Below are 22,317 nucleotides of genomic sequence, written 5' to 3'. Positions count from 1 at the left end.
TCTGGGCCTGGACCTTGTCCCTACACTCTTCAGCTCAAGGAGAGTGCTCTACCTCTTGAGCCACTGCCACTTCCAGTTTTCTAGTGGTTTATTGGAGATCAGAGTCTCACGGACTTTTCTGCCCAGGCCGGCTTTGAACCATAATCCTCAGATCTCAGCCTCCTGAGTAGCTAGGAGTACAGGCGCGAGCCACCGGCGCCTGGCTAATAGTCATTATTTTAGAAGTACTCTGGCAGAAAGCTATCTTAAGAAGGAAATTAACAAAATACTGTTTATGTGTTATTATAGGATATCTCTAGGAATTTTATGTAACTAACTTTTGCTCTTTGAATTTATCACTTAATGTGGGGAGATTTTTGGGTAAAGCCAATAACATAAACCTAACAGAGGGACAAGTTCCCTTATGAATGAGCATTTCATTGGCTCATTCACTTTGGTTTTAAGTGTGTTTGTGCAGCCTACTTATAAGCGAAAAGCACTGGCTCCTATAAGTTAACCCTGCCTTACATATGCATTTGGTGGACATATTATATGGACATATAACTAGGGGGCCACTTAATTAAGAACAACATGTAGAGTATTGTTTAATGATGACTCAATTATGCAAGAATACTAGGTGTGGTAAGACTTTTTGTGTAAACTGTGATATACAGCTCCTCTAGACTGAACATTCAGTCATTTAGTCATTCACTCGCCTTTTTCATTTTCAGTGGTGTATTCCTTAGTGAGTAGTTAAGTAGGAAAGTGTTTTATCTCTGCAGCTCCTGAAAAAAACTTAGTTTCTCATTTTTGTATTCTTACAGAGCTAAAAAATAATTCTGTATCCTTTAGATAAGTAAACTTTGTATCAGCTTATATTTTGATCAACATAAATACACACAAACAAAAATACTGTATATACAAGAGTGAATTCTAGTGGTGTATCTCCTTTGAACAATTAACAGATGAATTAATAAGACAAATATCAGGAAGTTGGAGCATGTTTTGTTTGAGTTGAGGCTTAAGGGGAAGAAGAAAGATACATGAAGAAAGGAATGGTGGGTGAATACAACATTTCACACGAGACTCCCCAAATTACAATAGTAACAATGATTCTTTTTCACTTCTGTACTTTGAGAGGCCTGTCTATAAGTGATACTTAGTTTTCCTCTTTAGTCCCATAACAACACTTTCTTCAGTATACCAAATTCCCTCAAATGGATCCATCATCATTTGGGCATGTTGCTTATGTACTTCCTTGTGGCTTGGACTTGATGAACAGGGCAACCTTAGTGACAGACTACGTCATTGCAGACAATGCAACAGTTACATGTGTTATAGTGGACCATGTATATCTCTGTAGCTGATGTTCACTTCTCCTTTTTATTTCGTACCAACAGAAACAGTAGAGAAAGAAAACATTACCACAGCCCACAGAGCTAATGGGTATATTTGAAAATGTTGAATCCAGGCAGTACAGAAACACATATTGAGTCTTTCATATACACAAAGGCTTGAACATGTTGAGTTCAATTGCCTTTTAAATTTTGCTCTGTCTCTCTTAGAGGAAAACCTAGTAAAATACACATTTCTTTCTTTATATTGAGATTATCATGCAGTACAGATTTTGGTGCTGTTACTAGATATTTTCCCCAGCTTGTAGTAAACTACTCTTAGCAAAATTAATGCCGGATATGTTTCTATATTGACTTCACATCTTTTCATTTAAATTTTTTCTGAGATGAAATGAGCTTATGACAAAAATTTTATTGGGATTATTAACTATTATGTCTCTACCATTAACGGTCTCTACTATTACACCATATACAATAGTATTTGGCACTAAATGCAATTGGAATAAAATTGATTGTCTGAAATATTTGTGTAGGTTTTTTGTGGAGTTAGAAAATGCAAGCTCAAAGAGTAAAAAGAAACTGTTAAATGACTGTTTGCTATCTATTGAATATTAAGGTAAACATTTTTGGGATAAACAAAAGACTGGTAAAACAGTGTAAGTTTAAGATGTTTATTAAAATATTCAAATGGAGACGTGAAATGGGGAATTGGATAAACATCACAGGGGTTACATGGTACAGACTTCCTGCTGGTGATCATGGGAGATCTCAGGTCAGTTCTGAGTAAATTTGAAAGCATTTCATAAATTTATTTTGGGTCTTACATTGACTAATTATACTAGAAGGTTTTTGTTTTATTTTAAGTAATTTGGATATATATTCTAAGGTGTTTAGTTATTTTGAACAGCAGTTATGAGGAATGACTTTAGGAGCCATTAGCTTTTGAAAGTCTCATTGTAGGTTCATCTACCTGGATTTCCTATCAGTACCCACAATGTGTAACTGTGGCTAATAGAGAACCGAGGTTGCCTACTGAACCTCAAATAGGTCTCTTATTTGGTATGAATAGTGTTCAAGTATATGCACTAACTAGAAACACAAATAATCCTATATATTATGAATCCGATAGAAATAATCTGGTAAGTCAACTATACACTATCATTCAGACATAAGCCTTGATGTAGGATTGCATATATTCTGAGGTGCATGGAATTTTTTATCCTATATTAATACAAAATGTGATCCACCAAATATAAGACATGTGCCTAAGAGACTATAAAGACAAATTTCCCTTTTTAAACATAAAATCAAGCAGCTACAACCCATAAATAGTCTTTTCAAACTAAGTCATAAGTACTCTTGAAGTAAGTTTTTAAATCACCTCTGTCACATTCAGTACATGGGAACCTGGTATTGGAATAATCCTCTATGTTAACTAGTAGAGTTTATTGATAGGATAAACAAGCTCCTATTTTTATGATGGGGGCAGTTTTGCAAATTGGGGTAAAGTACTCCTTAAGATTAGACTCTTAATCTTGTACATGGGGGCAGGTAGGGATGCTATCTCCCTTGATGTTTGCATTTCAAAGAGATGGCTCCATGTGCTTAGAGAAAGACATTCCTAAGTTTTTAAGCTAATAGCCCATTTAGTCTTCCAGAGGATTTATATAAATATCAAAGAAAGGAAAATGTGCTTAAAAATTGCAAGTTATCTAAAACAAAAGCTGAAAGTGGGTGAAAATTTCTAACATTATTTCCAACCAGTAGAATTAAGCCTCTTACTTTTAATTTGCATCTGCAGTTTTAAAAGCAAGAAATAAAGACTTTAAATTGTAGTTAAATACTACATGTTTCAGAATAGGGCAGCTTGGTTTTTAGCAAAGAGGGTTATGAAAGACTTGAAGGAGAAGATGAATGCAAAGAATTGAATGGGTAGGATTTAGAAATGTTCAAATTAGAACAAAAGCCTTTCAGTAATAGTGAAAATAGTCGGTCTTGCTTTCTCTTTGGGAGAAATTGGCATGTTGAAATTGTCTGGCATAGTTTTCTGAGATAATACTTGCGGTGAAGAATTTGAAGGTAGAGCTGGGGGAGGTGGTGGCTGGTTTAAGGCCAGCCTGGGTGCAAAGTTCATGACCAAGTAGGAGGGTCCAAGTCATGCTACCTGGGCATAAAGCAAGATTCTACTTTGAAAATAATCAATGGATCAAGGAGCTGAAGGTACAGCAGAAGTGGTAGAGGGCTCACTTAAGAAGCATGAGAATCCCTGAGCCCAATCATCAAACCATAAGCAGCTAAAAATATATAAGCAGCAAGTATTGATGCATAAACAAGAGTTTAAAACTTGGAGCTGAAATAAAAATACTTGATCTAACTGGTGCCACGTGATGAATGACAAGGAATTAGGTTTAACTGGCATCATCTTGTCTTCATGGTGGAGGAAGGGAAATTCTACCCCAGGTGATAGGTCTGCCTGATTTTCTAGAGGCAGAGACTTGGATAATAGGTTACTGGATCGGTCAGTCCTGTGTTTTGAACTCATGAAAATCTTGAGTTTCCTATGACCTTGACCCCCTGCCCCTGGCCCTATTTAGGACTGGACCAGCTCATGTGCCATTATGCCTTGCCTCATATCTTGTCTCCTGTCTCCTCCAATCACCATGGAGTCCCACTCCAGCTCTCCATTGGAGTTGATCTGTATTGTTGGTTTGTTTTTCTGCTCTTTTTTTGCTTTACTGCTGTCATGGCTCAGTTTTCTAACTCTGTTAAGTGTACTTGAGGGGCTAAAGGCCTTTGTAACAAGAGTCCATCTGCAGTTGCTGGCTTTCCAATAACGACTCCCAATTCTACTTCTCAAAATATGGCTTTTCTATTTCTCGTGATCGAGTTCCTATACAACAGAACATTCTAGGGACATGTCAACTATGAGTAATAGGTCAGGTCTGTTTAAAGATACTGAGACAAGAGAGGCAAAGTAGTATCTGGTCAAAATACAGCAGTGTACTTTCTCTATGGGCCAAGAAAAGAAGTTGAGCTGAATGGCAGGGTATAAAGGGCTTTAAGAGATATATCAATTTGCGTTATTCTGTGTAAGTCATCTGAAAGGTTTTAAGAATGAAGCAGGGCAAATTGATATATCAGAGATAATTAAGGGCACCATGGAAAGCATAAATGGAAAGATAAAAGATAACTAGGATAAAATAATAAAAAATGCCTAGAGTAGCAAGAAAGCTGTTATTGATATAATTCAAATAAGTTTTGAAGTAAGGAGGTCAGGTCTGGCCAGCACCATATTGGCCACCTGGTGGATGGTAGGGTCTGGCATCTTGTCTTCATGCTGAAACCCTCTCCATCACCTGCCTCCCAGGTAGTGGGCCAGCCGGGATCTTTCAGTCCAGTGCCTGGGACTGGGAATTTCCTGAGGATCTGCCCCCTGTGCCAACCTATTTAGGCCGAGTCTAGCCTAGCCACAAACACACTATGCCATGTATGTCTCTGTGATTGTGTCCTGTGTCCTGTCTCCTGGCTCATCTCCAGTCATCATGGAGTCAGTCCCAATTCAGCTCTCTAGTGGAGCTGAATTGGCTTGTTGGTATTGTTTTTGTTATTTCTTTACTCTTTAGCATGTTTCCTAGCTGTGTTATGTGTATTTGTGTGCTGCAGGCCTTTGTAACAACTGGCGGCCTGCAGCCTGTTAATTGTATAACAAAGACTCCAATACTCTATATTTTAAAATGTGGCTTCTGGGATGATTCACCTTACAACAGTTTGTCTGAGTTGTATAGCAATCACAATAAGTAATTTGAAAAGATATAGTCAGTTAATTCTAGTAAAAGCAAAAGAAATTATCAAAAATATTTCTATAATACAATGTCTAACAAATTCATTTACATGCAGCTTTATATTAAGGGATGAAATTCTGTCCTTAGCAATGTCCAAGCAGCTAAAGAATGAAACAATAACTCTGTAAATACTTTTTGTAGGATGACATAAAGTGTATATAAAGTGAAGAAATTTAAAAGACAACTTATGGTTTGATCAGAGAAGCTATATTTAGCAGGATATGTAAGGTATTTGAAAGTTATGTAATTAGCAACAGGAAACTATAAAATGATTTTAAGTAAAGTCAATGACATGACATCTTTAGAAAGTTGGATGAAGTGATTGTGTTCAGGATAGATCAAAGAAGAAAAAAACAAAAGCAAGGACCTATTTAAGGACATTGTGTAACCTGGATGTGAGATAATAAGGGTCTATCAGAGCATATTGGTATTAAAATTGAGGGAGATGGAACAGACATAAACCTTATTGCTGAGAAATATAAAGATCTTGATTACACATTCAATTAAACTGGAAAATGTTTGTCAATCATTTTTTAACAAGGATAATAAATATTCAAATCAGCAGGAATGGGCAACATAAAAGATAATATTAGAAGGAGGTAATTTTATTTTCAGAGATTATCTTGAGGTGTTAGAAAGGTAGAGATTTATCAGTACGACTTTGTGGAGCAGAATTAAAGCATAGGAAACCAAGGCTGGATAGTCAGCTGCTCCTGTAGTTAAGCAGACTTGGTGGAAGTCAATGGACTTTAGATGTGTAAATTCTCTACAACATTGAAGGAGTGTCAGGTTTAAGAAATCAGAATCTAACTATGATTTGCGGTAAATAATTTTTCCTTACAAGTCTCTAAATAACTGTAGTTTATTATTACTATGAATATCTTCATAAGTAAGTGTATAAATCAATAATACTGAACAATAGAAGCATGCATTGATTGATGTGGGGCTGAAATAAGGGTATTGGTCTAATTGATACCATCTTTGCCAACATGGTGGATGATAGGGAATTCATCTGGCACCATCTTGGCTTCTTGGTTGATGAAGATGAAGTCTGGACTTTCCAGACCTATACCATGTATTTGCGAGACTCTCTGACTCTTGAGTTCCCTGTGACCTTGCCTCCTCACCATGACCCTATTTAGGCCCCCAACTAGCTCAGCTGTCATTTTGTACCATGCCTTGTGTATTCTGACTCTCCTCAGTTGTCCCGACCCACAGGACGTCAACGAGGGCAGTGAACCTAAGCTAGAAGGAATGAAGGGACAAGAGACATGAAGAATGACAGCAAGACAAGGGTTCTGATCAAGCTGCAAATTTTTATTTTTCACACAGGGGTATTTATATGTTTGGAATAAGGAAGCTTTTTCATTGGCCATAGCAGTGCAGGATGTTTGCTTAGGGCAGGGGGAAAGGGTGGTCGTTAGCTGTTGCAGGATGTTTACTTAGGGCAGGATGAGGGTCGGATTCTGTAAACTCAGCCTCAAGATGTTCCAGTGAGATAGTCAAGCCTATTATGTTGAGAGACTCAACTTTTGGCTCCCGACACTCAGTCACCATGGTGTCCCACTTCAGCTCTCCATTAGAGTAGATCAGGTTTTTTGAGATTGTTTTTCTGCTCTTTCTTTGCTTTACTACCATCATAGCTCAGTTTTCTAATAGTGTTAATTGTATTAGAGGTTGTAAGGGGTTGGGTAACATGTGTCCACTTGCAGTCACCAGTTTTCTAATAGAGACTCCTGATTAGACCTCTCAAAATGTGGCTTTTCTGTATCTCACAATTGAATTCCTGTATAACAGCGAAAAGGCGGCTACCATTTAGATGTGCAGACAGTATTTTCCTCTGAAAACTCAGACTTCCTAGTGTTCTTATGAAATTTTCTGTTGGTTTGGAAAGGTTGAACAGGATTATTGTAATGTTACCACAAGAGCTCTTAAGAAACATTGTGACAAAATTACATCTGTCCAAGAATATGGTCAATACATATGAAAATGTCATGATTAAACATATTACTTTTTATGATTAATTAAAAAGTATCACCATGGTAAAATCCATAGCAAAGTAGAAAAAACAATAAAACTACCATGATATCATGTCATATTAATAAAACAATGAAAAACATACTTTTGTCCAATTTCAAATCTATTTTTTGATATGTCTTGTACTGAAAGAGATTCAGGTGAAGGACTAGTATGCTTACTACCATTTCATTTTTCAATTATAGCAAAGAGAATCAATTGCTGTGGATACACAGAAAACCTTATGGAGTTAGGCAGAACTCAGCAGAATACAAACCACTGAAGGTTTGTGACTTCATAACAGCAGGCAACATTTTGTTTGTGACTTCATGACAGCAGGCAACATTTTTAAAAGTAAACAGAAGGGAAGAGATTTTATTTATTTACAAATGCCAAGATTACTTAAGCCAAATCATCTTCATGCTTTTTCCAAAGCAGAGCTTACAAAGAACTCTTAAAGATCTTATGTGAAACAGACTTAGCTAATAAAATGGTGTCTAGAAAACATTTTTCATTTCTTGGCTTGGACTTTCAGCCTAGATGCTTCACTCAGACCTACTCTGTTCTCTTTCTTCTCTTTTCTTTACATGTTATCTTGGTCTCATTTGTTGGATATCGACCCAAATGGCACAACCAAATGCTTATCCTTGGAAAGATTCCTAGGACTTCTACTTAATCAGCAATAGCAGTATTTTGTAAATTGTATCAAAGAATAAAGGGTTTGGAGGAAGATGGCAGAGGAGAAGCTGGATGTACAAGATGTTAAGTCGAAAATGAACTTTACAACTTTGGTGTGAGGTGGATGGGGGTATATGTGGGGGGAAGGAGAGATGGGAAGGAATGTGAAGGGGCAACAAAGGAGGAGGCAACAGTTCTTGATAAGAACTGTACTCATTACCTTGCCCATGTAATTGTAACCCCTCTGCACGGTATTTTCACACACACAAAAACAGAATAAAAATCATCACAAGAACTTGATAGACATGGAATTAAAGGAGTTGAATTACAATGGGAGAAATTAGAGATGAAGAAAGGGTGGAGAGAAAGATTAATCATATATTTATATAATAATTTATATTTTTGATATAAAACCTTGCTCTGTTTTCTTCTGCCAGGGCCAGGATGCAGCTAGATATTACTGGTAGTCTGACTTTAATTTATTGGGATGATTGGGAAATAGACCTGTTTTGATCTTATTAGAAATCAGAGATCGATGTTAAACTATGGCTAACCTGGAAACAACTGAGTAGCATTCAAGTTAGAGGCTAAACAAAGTTGGTATTGGAATTCTCTCCAAGTACCTTGAATAGTTCAAAAGTCTGGCTACATGAATACTCAATAAAATGGGGCCCCTTCTCACTTTATTATTATTATTCATTTAAGGGTACAAAGATCCAAAACCTTTCCGGTCTTCCAAAATTAAGACTGGAGGTCACCTTCACTCTTACTGCAGAGTGATATTTGGATTTGATGGGTTTGATCAGATTGAGGCAGGATAGATTAGGGGAGACCAGGTATGGTAAATGTATACCTGGTACAGGTATACTTCCCTTAAGATTAAGGGACCAAAGCCATTTTGGGAGAAAATGAGTCAGGGTAAGTTGAGGAAAATGAAGTCTAGTGAAGGCAACTCAAAAGCATGGTATTTAGAAACATAGAAGCACTATCTTTGCTTCAGAGGAAGACAACAGGATGCCTTCCTTCTTGAGAGATGCATTTCTCATTCCCCAAATTAACTTTTTTTGGAAGGACATTTCCCTTCCTGAGAGAAATGCTCCCCCAAAGTAACTAAAGGCTGGATCCAAATGTACGCAATCAGAGTGGTAAACAAGAGCCAGGAACTCTAGTTCTTTCTCCTTATTTTATTTCATTTTTCTTTTTCCATTGGTTTATCCCTGGCAATCACTATCTTTGATTACCCTCTGTCTTGTATATACGTTTATCTGATTTGGGGAAAGGAAGGGGAATAACAAAATTCTGAAAGAAGGAAAAAGGATGACCCATGGCAACAATGATACTCACAAGACACTATGTCTGAAATGAACTTTACAACTTCCAGGGGTGGGGGGAAGAAGTGGGGGAGGGAAGGGATAGTGGGAGAACAACAAAGGAGTGGGTAACAATGTTAGCTAAGAAATGTACCCATTACCTTATTCATGTAATTATAGCTCCTCTGTACAGCATCTTTTCAATAAATTTAAAAATTATTATTATGTTTAATAATACCAAGAGTGGTTGAGTGCAAAGATAAACTCCTGTCTTTCCTATTTTTAAGTCAGAACTCCCTGCCTTTACCATATAAATACCCCCTGACAGCCGAAGAACTGTGTTTTCTTCCTCTACAAGTACCTACACTCTGTAAGAGTGTGTCTCTGCTTTTTGGCTTTTTGTCTGCTTGCCTGCTTACATACTCATTCAATAAAGCTCTTCCAAGTTTTCTTACATTGTGGCTTACCCAGAAATTCTTATTCTTCAATCAAAAGCAAGGACCCTAAGTGAAAAGTCCCTACTTTTAGAGGGAAACTTAACAAATCTTCACCCGCACCTGGTGACAAGATGATTGAATATAATCAGATTATTATGTTAGGTGCTATCATACCCAGTGTGGATAAAATCAACAAATCAGAGGTCATTATAAAACTCTAGATAATGTCTCTCACTATGTACTTCACAGTGTCTCATTCAGGTTCTATTAATGGATCGATTGGGTTTTTGACTTTTCATCTTTATTTTGATCATCTTTACTAGGAATCTGATATGAGAGTATATTTTACTTTTTTTTCACGAAAGCAAGCAAAAGAATAGACACCATTTACTTCTACCAAAGGAAATGAAATCCTAACATATGGTCTATAAGAGAGATATAGTTGCTTCATTTTATTGATAAACTGAAGATCAATAAATATAACTTCCTCAAAATCACCTAGCTGGGAAGTAGGAGACAAGATTCAAATCTTGATCTCACTTTATCTCATTGCCTTCTCACAATGAGATTATTATTACTATTAAATGTGTGGCTTAAGCCTTCTTGCTTCTTGTTTCAAATAAAGCATTAGTTATTTTTTTCCTCTAGCACACTCAGTGAACACAGCAGATCTTTGCTTTGTACTTAATCTTTGTTGGCATCAGATCTTGTTCCTGGTCTAGCCCCATTGCTCCTAAGTCCTGAATTTTTCATTTTGACTATTTGGTTGCAGTTTCCAAGTGTTAAGCAATGTTAGAGGATATCAACAGAAACAATTCTGACATCAAGCACACTTACATATTTATTATAATGATCCAGAATGATTTTTCTATATTCTTAGTTTATTTCACAGCATTTGCCACCTGGGTAAGACCTAGGTCAAGAATTCCTTTAAAATACCAGACTTTAAAAAAAAAAAAAAAAAACAAAACTAAGGCTGTGTTTGTATGATTACAGGGCCAAAGCAATTAGTGAAAAAGCAAAAGTGTCAATCAAGCCTTTCTTCTTTCCCTCAAATCAGGTCCCCAAAGTGTTTGGAATAACTTTTTCAATTAATCTAGTTGTTGGTTTTTCTTTGTGTAGGCAGTGCAATAGTCAAATATTATTTTTCCTTTCATATCTCCTATTAATTAAAAAAGGGATTCTTTCTTTTGTGAAGCCTATACCTAGCTTGTCAGAAACTGAATTCTTTTATTTTCCTAGATTCATAATTACCATGAGAAACAAAGCCATCACATGCAAATTAAATCTAATCCCTTTGAGTCTTAACAAGCACATCAATGTTTTACATCTAAGGAAAAGTTCAGACTTCTGAAACAGCCACAAAGATTTTCTTTCATGTACATAGGCAAATGTCCTCCACATTAAATTATTTTTAAGTAGGATTTTTGGAAAGTGATACAATTCTTCTTTTTAAAATTCTCATTCAGGTGATATTAATGCTGTTGCTAATTTTACTTTTGAGTGTGGCAAAAATAAAGGGGTAAAGTGGTAAAGAGATGTTAAACACTGGTACAAATCTAACATTCCGCTTAAAGACTGGTGTTCTCTGCCCCTCTGTGGCTCTACCACTTGAGCCACAGTTCTACTTCCACGTTTTTCATTTCTTGAGCAGTGTAGTTTATTGAAGACAAGACTCTCACAGACTTTTCTTGCCCAAGCTAGCATTGAACCTCAACCCTCAGATTGAGTCTTCTGAGTAGCTAGGATTATAGATCTGAGCCACCAACACCTAGCCATTAAAAGTTTTTTTATTTTTCATTTTTTTTATTATTGTCAAGGTGAGGTACAGAGGGGTTACAGTTACATAAGTAAGATAATAAGTACATATCTTGTCAAACTTGTTACCCCTTCCCTCATTTTCTCCCACTTTCTCTCCCACCCTGACCCCATTATACAAATTATTTCCAACATATTGGCTTGTGAATATCACTGTTGCATTTGTTACCCCCTTGTCCTTGTTGTTTTGGTGTGAAAAACTTTGAACCAAAGTACAGAAAGAATAATTAATCATGATTCTCCTGTTTTCTTTGAAACTTTCCTTTCTAGTCAATAGTTCAGAAGCAAATAGTATAGAGTAGCTGACATAGTGAGGAGAATCACTATCCCATTGCTCATCCTGCACTTGTGGCCACAGCTTGACAACTCATCCCTACATTTGACTAAACCAAAGTAATATTAAAAGAGTTTTTCAATTCTGAAGGGTTTAGCTATGTTTAGAGGAGTAATTTGAGTATAGAAGACTAAATATGATTTTGTGTTATAATTTGGAGAGAAAGAAAAGTGTATTCTACATTGACTTTAAACATAATTATGACAAATGTTCCTCTCAACTAGGATAGTTTGATTTAAATCAGGAATAATTGAGTGGAACAGAATTGTGCTCTGATTTTGAGTGAAATGTGCAAATAAGGACCCAACATTCCACACTTTTTCTGTGACCAGGAACCAGGTGAAAGGTTATTTCTAGGAATATGATTTTTTCCTTAATTGTTTGTAGTCCATGTTGTACAAAACAAAATCTACAATGAGTTCAAAATGTAAAAATAAATTTAAGCCATTAAAATTGATTAAGACTAAGTTAAAGGAAATGTAAAATGCTTTCAAATCTTGACAAATATGTATACTTAATCTAATGTGTTTTTTGTAGGCCTAAAGTGAAAATCAGAGATACTGGACACTAATTCCAATTCCAATTACTGTGGTACTCTACATGCTGACAAGATTAAACCAACTCTGCTATACAAAGATGAAAAATCTAAGTAGTCTTCTCTTATGGGCACTGTTTGTAGTCATTTGCAAATAATTACACCTGGACATGATTAATTAAACAATAATCTAAACATTCACACAAAGAGAACAAAGGAGGATATTCTTAGGAGAGGATCGCAGGGGCTCAATAGCTATATGCATAAGAGTATATAAAATGATCCTTATTGAAATGAACTCTAAGAAATGGAAGTAAGAGATTTCTTATTATACTGCTTGAGGTTCTTTTCTTTATTCCTTTTTCTTGTAGATTTTGACTTGCACATGAGTTTACCTGATTTGGGGACGGGAAGGGGAGGCACAGCAATGGTGAGACAAAGGGTGAATCAGTTCCGCAGTGAAACCCACTAGATACTGCTGGAAATCAACTATACAACTTTGAGCAGGAGGAGAAAAACTGGGAGAAAACAAAGGAGGGCGTGACACTGCTCAAAAGGAAATATACTCACTACCTGAGACATGAGCTATAACCTCACTTTACATCACCTTTATAATAATTTTTATTAAAATTACTATAATGGAAAGGACCATATTAGGTCTCTACTATGTATTTCATCATCTCAGAAAGGAAAATTTAACTACAAAATAATCTCAACTAAAAAGTAGTAGGTTTTGGTGGTATAAGTAAGACCAAAAGAAAGGAAAGAAGAAAGGAAGAGAGAGAAAGAAAGAGGTAAATAAAAAGGAAGGAAGGAAGGAAAGAAAGAAAGAAAGGAAAAAAGAAAAAAGAAAAGGGAAGAAATGGAAAGAAAGAAGGAAGGAAGGAAAAATTAGTATAGCTAGCTCTAGGAGAATGCATCCAGGCACCTCGGCTTGAAGATAAGATGCCTGATGGCAAATGTCTAATATAGGTAGAAAAGCTCCTGGTAAAAGACTGGAGACTCTTAGTACACATGGCATCTAGCACTTGCCTGTTGTTGGGACTGGAAAATACATTTTAGGGTTCTCCAAATGGGTGTACATTACACACACTTCCTTTTTAATTTAATCAGCTTTAAAATCTTTTTGGCTGAATATTTATTGAAACCAAATGATGGCTTCCTTTCCATTTCTTTTTAAAGGTACAAATTATTGATTGGGCTTGGTAGCACATACCTATTATCTCAGCTACATGGTAAGAATAATAAGTGTTGTCCACTTGTTATAAAATAGATCCCACCTCAGAAATACTCAACCCTAAGGGGACTGTGGGGGTGTCTCAAGTGTAGAGTTCCTGCCTAGCAAATGCAAACCCCTAAGTTCAATCCTCAGCATAAGAAAGAAAGCAAAAAAGAAAGAAAGAAAAAAGGAAAGAGAGAAAAGGAAGGAAAGAAGAATAGAAGGAAGAATAGGAAGGAAAAAAGGAAGAAAAATGAAAGAAGGTAGAAAGAAGGAAATAAATTAAAGGTATAATCCAAAAGATAGTCTTCCAAAATGTAACATTTCTACTTCTATTATTTGTTTCTCAAAGTTGATGGAAAATATGAAATAATTATAATACCCATAACAAAAGATCCACAGCTATAGTTCATGATTCTATCAAATTTCCATGAGGAAAGGGTTATTTTTATGCGACACTGGGCATTATATTAGTTCACAGAAAAGAAACAAAATATTATGATGACATGATAGAGAGATGCCTTCTTTCCCAACAGATATTGCACCTATTAGATCTTTGCTTTCAGGTTTCTGAGACTTTTCATCACTTGAAACACAAGAAAATAATGTTAATGAGAAAACAAATGAATGTTTTGTTCCATGTCAATAATCATATAAACACCAGATTGATCCCAGCACAATGTAAGATATGTCACTCAAACCTTGTTGTTTTAGAAATATGGAGAGAGCTATTAAGAAGGAAATCATGGAAAGCATGAAAAAAAATCCCAGAAGAAAATATACATGAGCTAGCATTTACTTTGCACTTGAAACGGATGTTTTTGAGATAACTGCCCTACATGCTATCTCATCTATACTTCATAACTGCTCTGTGGAGTAAGGTGTTATCTTCATATTATAAAGGAGAGGACATGAAAGCAACTGAGTTCCTTTGGCTTACTTACTGAGTTGCTTGTAAAAATAGTCCAATATTTTCAACCTGGGGGTTTATTATTAATTAATTAATTTTAATAGAAGTAGCTTTTTTTTCTTTTTCTTTATCTTTTTCTTTTACTTTTTGACAGTCCTGGGCTTGAACTCAGACCGAGGCAACTGTCCCTGAGCTTTTTTTGCTCAAGGTTAGCTCTCTACCACTTGAGCCACAGCACCACTTCTGGATTTTTCTGTGTATGTACTACTGAAGAATCAAACTCAGGGCTTCATGAATGCTAGGCATGCACTCCAACTCTAAGCCACATTCCCAGCCCAGAAGCAGTTTCTATATTCTTTCAACTATTGGCCTAACTCTGAGACATTTTAATTTTTTCCATTTATTCATTTATCCTTTTATTTTTAATATAACTTTTATTTAAATACCTTAGAATCCCATGACTGAGTAGGTATTACTTAAAATTTCACCCTGGTTTTCTTTTTTAACATTTAATTTTATTGTTAAGGTGATATACAGAGGGGTTACAGTTACATAGTTAAGCTAGTGAGTACATTTCTTGTTCAAACCTGTTACTTCCTCCCTCATTTTTCTCCCACTTTCTCTCTCCCAGACCCCAATCCCAAGTTGTACAGTTTATTTCCAACATATTGTTTTGTGAGTATCAATGTTGCATTGGTTTGCTCTTTGTCTTTTATTTCACTATTTTGTTGTTCCCCTTCTCTTCCCTAATTCAGATAAATGTATATACAATACCCAGAGTACCAAAAACAAATATAATGACAACAGGGGATAAACCATAGGAAAAAAGTACAAAAGAAAAAAGAAACCATATAGTACATTAAAAAAAACCAGCTAAGAAAAATATCTTGATTCCATGTCTTGGAGTTCATTTCACTTAGCATCATCTTCTATGGTCACATGTACATAGTTATTGAGCTATTCTGCTCATCTGTTAGGACTATCCCAGACATATACTACTTATTACAAATGAGGGAAACCATAGTGTTTAATTTAAACTTTATTGTTAAGGTGATATACAAAAGGTTACAGTTACATAAGTCAGGTAATGAAGACATATCTTTTTGAACAATGTTACCCCTTCCCTCATTTTTCTCCCATTTTCCCTCTCCCAATCCTCTCTCCCCCAAGTTATAAAACTAACAGTGTCTAGTGAGCATCACTATTGAACTGGTTCACCTTTTGTCCCACTGTTTCTGTGATTCTCTTTCCCGTTCCCAAATCAGATAAACTTATGTACAAGAAAAAAGGTACAGAAATAAAAAAAAAACCAGTAGCATCAGGGAACGAACCAAAAGAAAAAGAAAAAAATAACTGCAAACAGTACAAAAACAACTTCTTTTTTCCATTTCTTGGAGTTCATTTTGATAAGCATCATTTTATATGTCATCATTTTATATGCACATAGCTTTTGAGTCATTGTGATCCTCTCCTAAGAATATCCTAGTTACATTCTAGTTATTACAAATGAGGGAAACCATGTAGCCTATAATTCCTGGATCTTGCTTACTTCACTTAATATATTTTTTTTCCAAGTCTTTCCATTTCCTTATGAATGGGGCAATGTCATTCTTTCTGATGGAATTATAGAACTTCATTGTGTATTTGTACCACATTTTCTTGATCCATTCATACACTGAGGGGCATCTGGGTTGATTCCATATCTTGACTATGGTAAATAATTCTGAAATGAACATGGTTGTGCTGGTGACTTTCATGCAGGTTGGTTTGCAGTCATTTGGTTAAATGCCCAGGAGTGGGACTCCTAGAAGGACTCCTAGATAAGAACAATCTGCAAACTTTGTGTTGTTCTGGGTTTCTTAAGACTTTTCTATGCACATCCGGTATCAGAATCGTATAGGGTGCTTGTCTGAAATGGATATTCTTGGGTCCTTTTTGAGCCTTCTTTTCAGAATTTATGGAAATGGGGTAAAATTTTGACACGCATCTTAGGTGATACTTAGGTTCACTAACTTTGAGAAACTGTTTTGATATGTAAACCATGAAGAGAGGTAGAATACTTCACAGCATTTATGAGAAAAGAATCAGTGTGGCCTTTGATTAATGGCTCTGAGCAAAAGAATAAGACATGTATCTAAAAATACTACCTTAGAATTGGAAAGGTTGATGGGTGAGAACAGTAGGTTATTAAAAACCAAGAATAATTTAAGAACTAATTTTACAGATAATTGATAATGAAATGATCTGATAATAGTTCAAGTAGGGTATATAGGGTAAATTGTGAAGAAGTTATAATTAAGAGGATTAAAGAGACCAGCTGAAAAATAATTAAAGAAATCAAGATAAATGGTAACAGAGCAGGAACAAGAAACTTACTTCCTAGAGATAAGGCAGTCTTTGGAATGGAGCATTAGGTATTAGATTTATCTAAAAATCTGCAGTGGAGATAAGAAGGATGATGTTTTTGCCTTACAGAGAAATTTTCAGGGGCAAAATCTTTCTCAAGAGGCTTATATGTTGCTTGGATTGAGAGATTTGTAAAATATCAGTCAATATAGTTTTTCTCTTTTTAAATTTTTTATTGTAAAGATGCTGTACAGAGGAGTTACAGTCACATCAGTCAGGTAATGAGTACATTTCTTGTTGAGCATTGTTACCCTCTCCTTTGTTTTTCTCCTACTATCCCTTCCCTCCCCACCAAAGTTGTAAAGTTCATTTCAAACATAGTGTCTTGTGAGTGTCATTGTTGCAATGGGTCATCCTGTGTCCTTGTTTCAGCATTTTGTTATTCCCCTTCCCCTCCACAAATTAGATAAATGTATATACAAGATGCAGGGTACCAAAATCAAATTCAATGACAAAAGAGGATATACCATATGGGGAAGAACATACAAAAGAAATACAAAAAAATCACATTAAAAACAGTAACAACAGAAAAATATCTTGTGTCCATATCTTGGGGTTCATTTCGCTTAGCATCATCTAATATGGTCATATGAACATAGCTTTTGAGATAATCTTATCTGATAAGATTATCCTAGACATATATTAATTATTGCAAATAAGGGATATCAAGGGACCTGTATTTCTTTGGGTCTGGCTTACTTCACTTAGTATCCCAAAACCAGACAGGAACTCATCAAAGAAAGAGAACTATAGTTTTTCTTTCTAGACATAACTTTCCAGGTTCAACTGAAAGTATGATAGCACTTCTAATGTCTATACCTGCCCTGGAATTTCATATGCAAAAAATTTTAGTTAACTATAATGTATAATATTTAAGAATAAAATTTACATTATTTTGATACAACAACAAAGTGGCTTACTATTCTGTAAATAATTTATTACTTTAAATGCTCACTAAAATGACTTGATTTTTAATAAGATAATAATTCACATGGTTCCATATTTTGCTTCCTATAATTTTGAAATATTTTCATCATCTAAATAGCATTTGAATTAGAAATATATGCAAATATATAAATAATAAAAAGATATGATTATGTCTAGATGTTCTAGTCTGATAGTTTGTCTTGCTTTATAGCAGTATGTATTACTTGTATTTATTGATTTTAAAGTAGGATATGTGTTCTAAAAATACAAATTCCATTCTGCCACAAACCTTATTATTCTTTCTATTCTTTAATTGAAAACTTTGACAGAATTACAGACACACCTTAAATTGTAAGAAATAATCATGGGAAAAATAAGATCATCCTTGTGTCATATTCCAAAATGGCAACACTTTGCAAAATTACAGCATAGTAAGTAGAATGTTGACATCAATAAAACCTACAGATCATATGCAGTTTTCCCTATTTTTACTGCTGTCATGTGTGTATGTATGCATGTGTATAAATAATGTTACCCAACATGTAGTTTCATGAATTCATTTCCACTTAAAAGAGAATTGCACAGTTCCATTACCATGAAGGCCTCACAGATTGCTTTTTTATAAGTCTACCACATCTCATATGCTTTTTAAAAAATACTTTTTGAAAGCAGTATTCCCAAGAATTTTTATTTCTATGTGAAGTTGAAAATAATTTTAAGTTAATTTCAGTCCACATCACATACCACGAGGTTTATAATTGTTGTTTATAAACATTAAAGAAAAATTAATTGTAAGAAAACTGATATGTTTTCATCTTTGGTTAGTATTGGCTAACTAGTGACAATTAGGAGTGCCCTGCAGTTGAACAAATTGGATTTGTTACTTTTTACAGCAAAGACAACACACATGCTTGGGACCTTGAGGTGTCTCAGAATGTTAATGAGGAGCTGTGATAGGATTTAAGATTGTGTTAGCAATCTTGAAGACTTCCTTGGCCTGGATGGAATGCTGTCAAACCCAGGGGTAATACTATATATGTCCTACACAATGAATGAAAATATTATTTTATAAGGCATCCATAGGCCAAAGACTTTTATAATACAAAAGCTGTGATATAAAAGAAGAGGCAGTGTTCAAATTAATCAACATGCAGAATCATTGGTCAGTTTTGCTATTGTACATATATATATTTATGTACATGTATATATCTATGTATATGTATACGTATATATTTAAACATATTATATATCGCATTATATATAAACATATATGTATTAAATTCACATGTTATTAGATTTTATCTGTGAAAATATAAATAGACATACACACATGTATATATATAATCCACAAAGAATTTGTAAAATGATTAAAAAAGCTCTCCGAAAAATGGTAAAGTTCTTGGCCTAAGTGAACATCAAAAATAAGAGAAATTCTGAGGAGATAGAAAAATGTGTTTATATGTACACATATCTGCACTCAAATCACTAAATAATGGTATTACATTACATTTATGGACCTATTAAAATGATAAAGCACTGTATTTTCTACCACTGTTCTTGGTGTGGAGAGCTAATTCACACATTAGGAAAAGTAAGTACAGCAGTTGTATTGGAGAGAGCTATCTGGCAATGTCTATCAAAATAAATATAACATTGATTTAGAAATTTCATTCACAGACATATATAACACTATTAATATCTAATAAAATATGTGAAAAGATCTTGAATAGAACAAAACAAGAAACTGTTAGAAATATAGAGCTCACCTACCAGTAGAAGAATGGTTTTATAGACTATAAGGCTATCCATACCATGTACTATAATGCAATTATTAAAAATAGTGTTTTCCATTAGTGAATTGAGATTTTCATGATGCAGTTTGGTGTAAGGAAAATGAAATGTGGGAATCTATAAATACAGGATTCTATCTCACTCTAGTAAGCAAGACTACCATAAAGAATACAAACAACAACAAATGTTGATGAGGATGGGGGGATGGCTATTACACTACTGGTGATAATGTAAATCAATGCAAACACTATGGAAGGCAATATGGTGATTTTTTTTAATTAAAGTAGAACTACCCTATGATCCAATTGGGCATATCAAAAAGACATTGCAAATCACGATACAACACAGGCATCTACACACTCATATTCATTGCAACACAATTCACCCTAGCCAGCTTATGTAAACAGCCAGATTATCCTACAACAAACCAAGAATATATATATATATATATGTTTTATTCATCTATAAGTAAGAATAATATTATGTCTTTTGCATGAAAATAGAGAGACTTGGAAAAATTATGCTGAGTGAAGTAAGTCAAATTCAGAGAGACAAAGTTTACATATTTTCTCTTATGTGGAAATTAGATTTCAAATATAAGCATATGTGAAAACATATGACATATTACAGTGAAATCCCTTTGTACTTCTATTTAGAGATAATAAAAATGAAAAAAGTTGTTATAAATTCAATAACAAAGTTCATATACAACTGTATGCTCTTATTTGTTCTTTCTTCAGAATACCTTTTGCTTACTCAGTGAAAAGTAATTTGAAGTATTTCTACTATAATACTATGTTCTTTCTCTGGATCCAAATATAATGTTTTCAAGAATGTTGCAAAATACAACTCTCTTATCTGAAAGTGCACTCTAATGTATTTTTCACTTAAAACTTTAAGAATGTAGATTGTGTTAAGCATGTTAACACAAAAATAAAAATCATAAAACACAAAACATAATAGCAAAGACAATAATAAATTAAAACCTTGAAGTCATTGCCTAATTAGAATAACAGAAATGAGGTAGTAAAATATAAACTAGGTTAATATTTAATGTTTACAATTCTGTAGATTCAAAATATGATTGTGTGTGTGTGAGTGTGTGTGTGAGTGTGTGTGTGTGAACTCATGTTCAGGGTGCTCGTTCTTAGCTCGTTCTGATAAAGACCAGCTCTCTGCCAATTGAACCACAACTCTACTTACTGATTTCTGCTAGTTAATTGGTGATAAGAGTCACACAGACTTCTCTGCCTAGGCTAATTTTGAATGGTGATCCTCAGATCTTATCCTCCTGAGTAGCTAGAATTATAGGCATAAGCCACTACTGTCAAGTTATAATCTTAACACTAGAAGGTGGAGTCTAGGTTTTGTGATTTTTACAGCAAAAACAAGCCACTTTGAATAAAGCATCCAAAAATGCAAAGTATACATCAATATATAAATATGTATGGAAAATTGAAGATCAAATATGTTGGTTGAAGTCATACTGAAAGCATGCCTGTGAAAATGAGTTATTATAATAAATGGCATGCTAACAATGAGAAGGTGAGCTGGCAGAGGGACTCTTCTCCAGCCCTATTTCTATCACAGCTGGAGATGCCATGGCTTTCTTGTTCTTACAAAGGAATCATTGTGGCATAGTGAGCAACTGCAACCGAAGTTAAATATGAATCAGCTTCCCTTCTTAAATATTAACAGCTCAATCACTACATGAAGAAAGTTAGTAATGCATAGTATAATTAAGGAAGTCAGAGCTTCTAAGAGCTCAAGATTTTCTTGGGAATACGTTCATGTCCATGTGTCCATGTGAGATCAATGTTTGTATTGATGGGTGAAGTTCTGTTTGAATGTGATATATTTAACTTGTCATATAATTAGATTTTTAAAATATATATGACCCATAAGATGGCTTTTTAAAGAATATACTGCATTTTGATGCAGTAAGTACTGTATTCCTTCTTCCCCACCATCCCGCTCTTTCCCTCTCTGTCTTTTTTTCCATTAATACTTCACATATAAAGGCTGAGGAGAGGTTATAACTAATTTAATAAAATAGTTTTAAACATTTGATGATATCATGACTATGCAAACTTGCTAAACCATGAGAAAATTAAGCAATATTTATGTGTCTGTGTGTGCGCGCGTGTGCGTGTGCACGTATGTTAGTCCTGGAGATTGAATTTAGTGCCTGAGCACTGCCCCCTGAGTATTTGTGCTAATGATTAGCATCCCACCACTTGAATGATGGTTGTACCTCTTGCTTTTTAGTGTTTAAATGGAGATAAGAGTCAGAGATCTATTGTCTGGGCTGACTTCAAACCACAATTATCAGGTCTCAGTTTGCTGAATAGTTAGGATTACAGGTATCAGCCACTTTGCACTTAGCTCAAGCAACATTGTTAAAGTGAGCTGGATGAGTAGATTTCTAAAATATCCATAAATATATCTATAACTATTAGTTCAGTCAATATAAAGTAGTATTTTACTATCACTAAAAAGAGTTTAAAGTTGTTTCTGTCAATTACTTCTGAAAAATTGACCATTCAGAGGTACAGCCTTAGGGGAATAGTTAGGTACTTAAAAAATAATCAATTTTTATTGTAAGAGTGATGCTCAGAGAGGTTACAGTAACTTGAGTAAGGTAATAAATATATTCCTTTTTGAACAGTGTCACCTCTTCCCTTGGTTTTCTCCCAGTTTTATTCCTCTCAATCCCCTTCTCCCACAAGTTTCATAGTTTATTTTCAACATAATGTTCAG

This window comes from Dipodomys ordii, unplaced genomic scaffold (genome assembly GCF_000151885.1).
Source record: "Dipodomys ordii isolate 6190 unplaced genomic scaffold, Dord_2.0 Scaffold1, whole genome shotgun sequence".
Taxonomy (NCBI): Eukaryota; Metazoa; Chordata; class Mammalia; order Rodentia; family Heteromyidae; genus Dipodomys; species Dipodomys ordii.
This window is presented reverse-complemented; position numbering follows the sequence as displayed.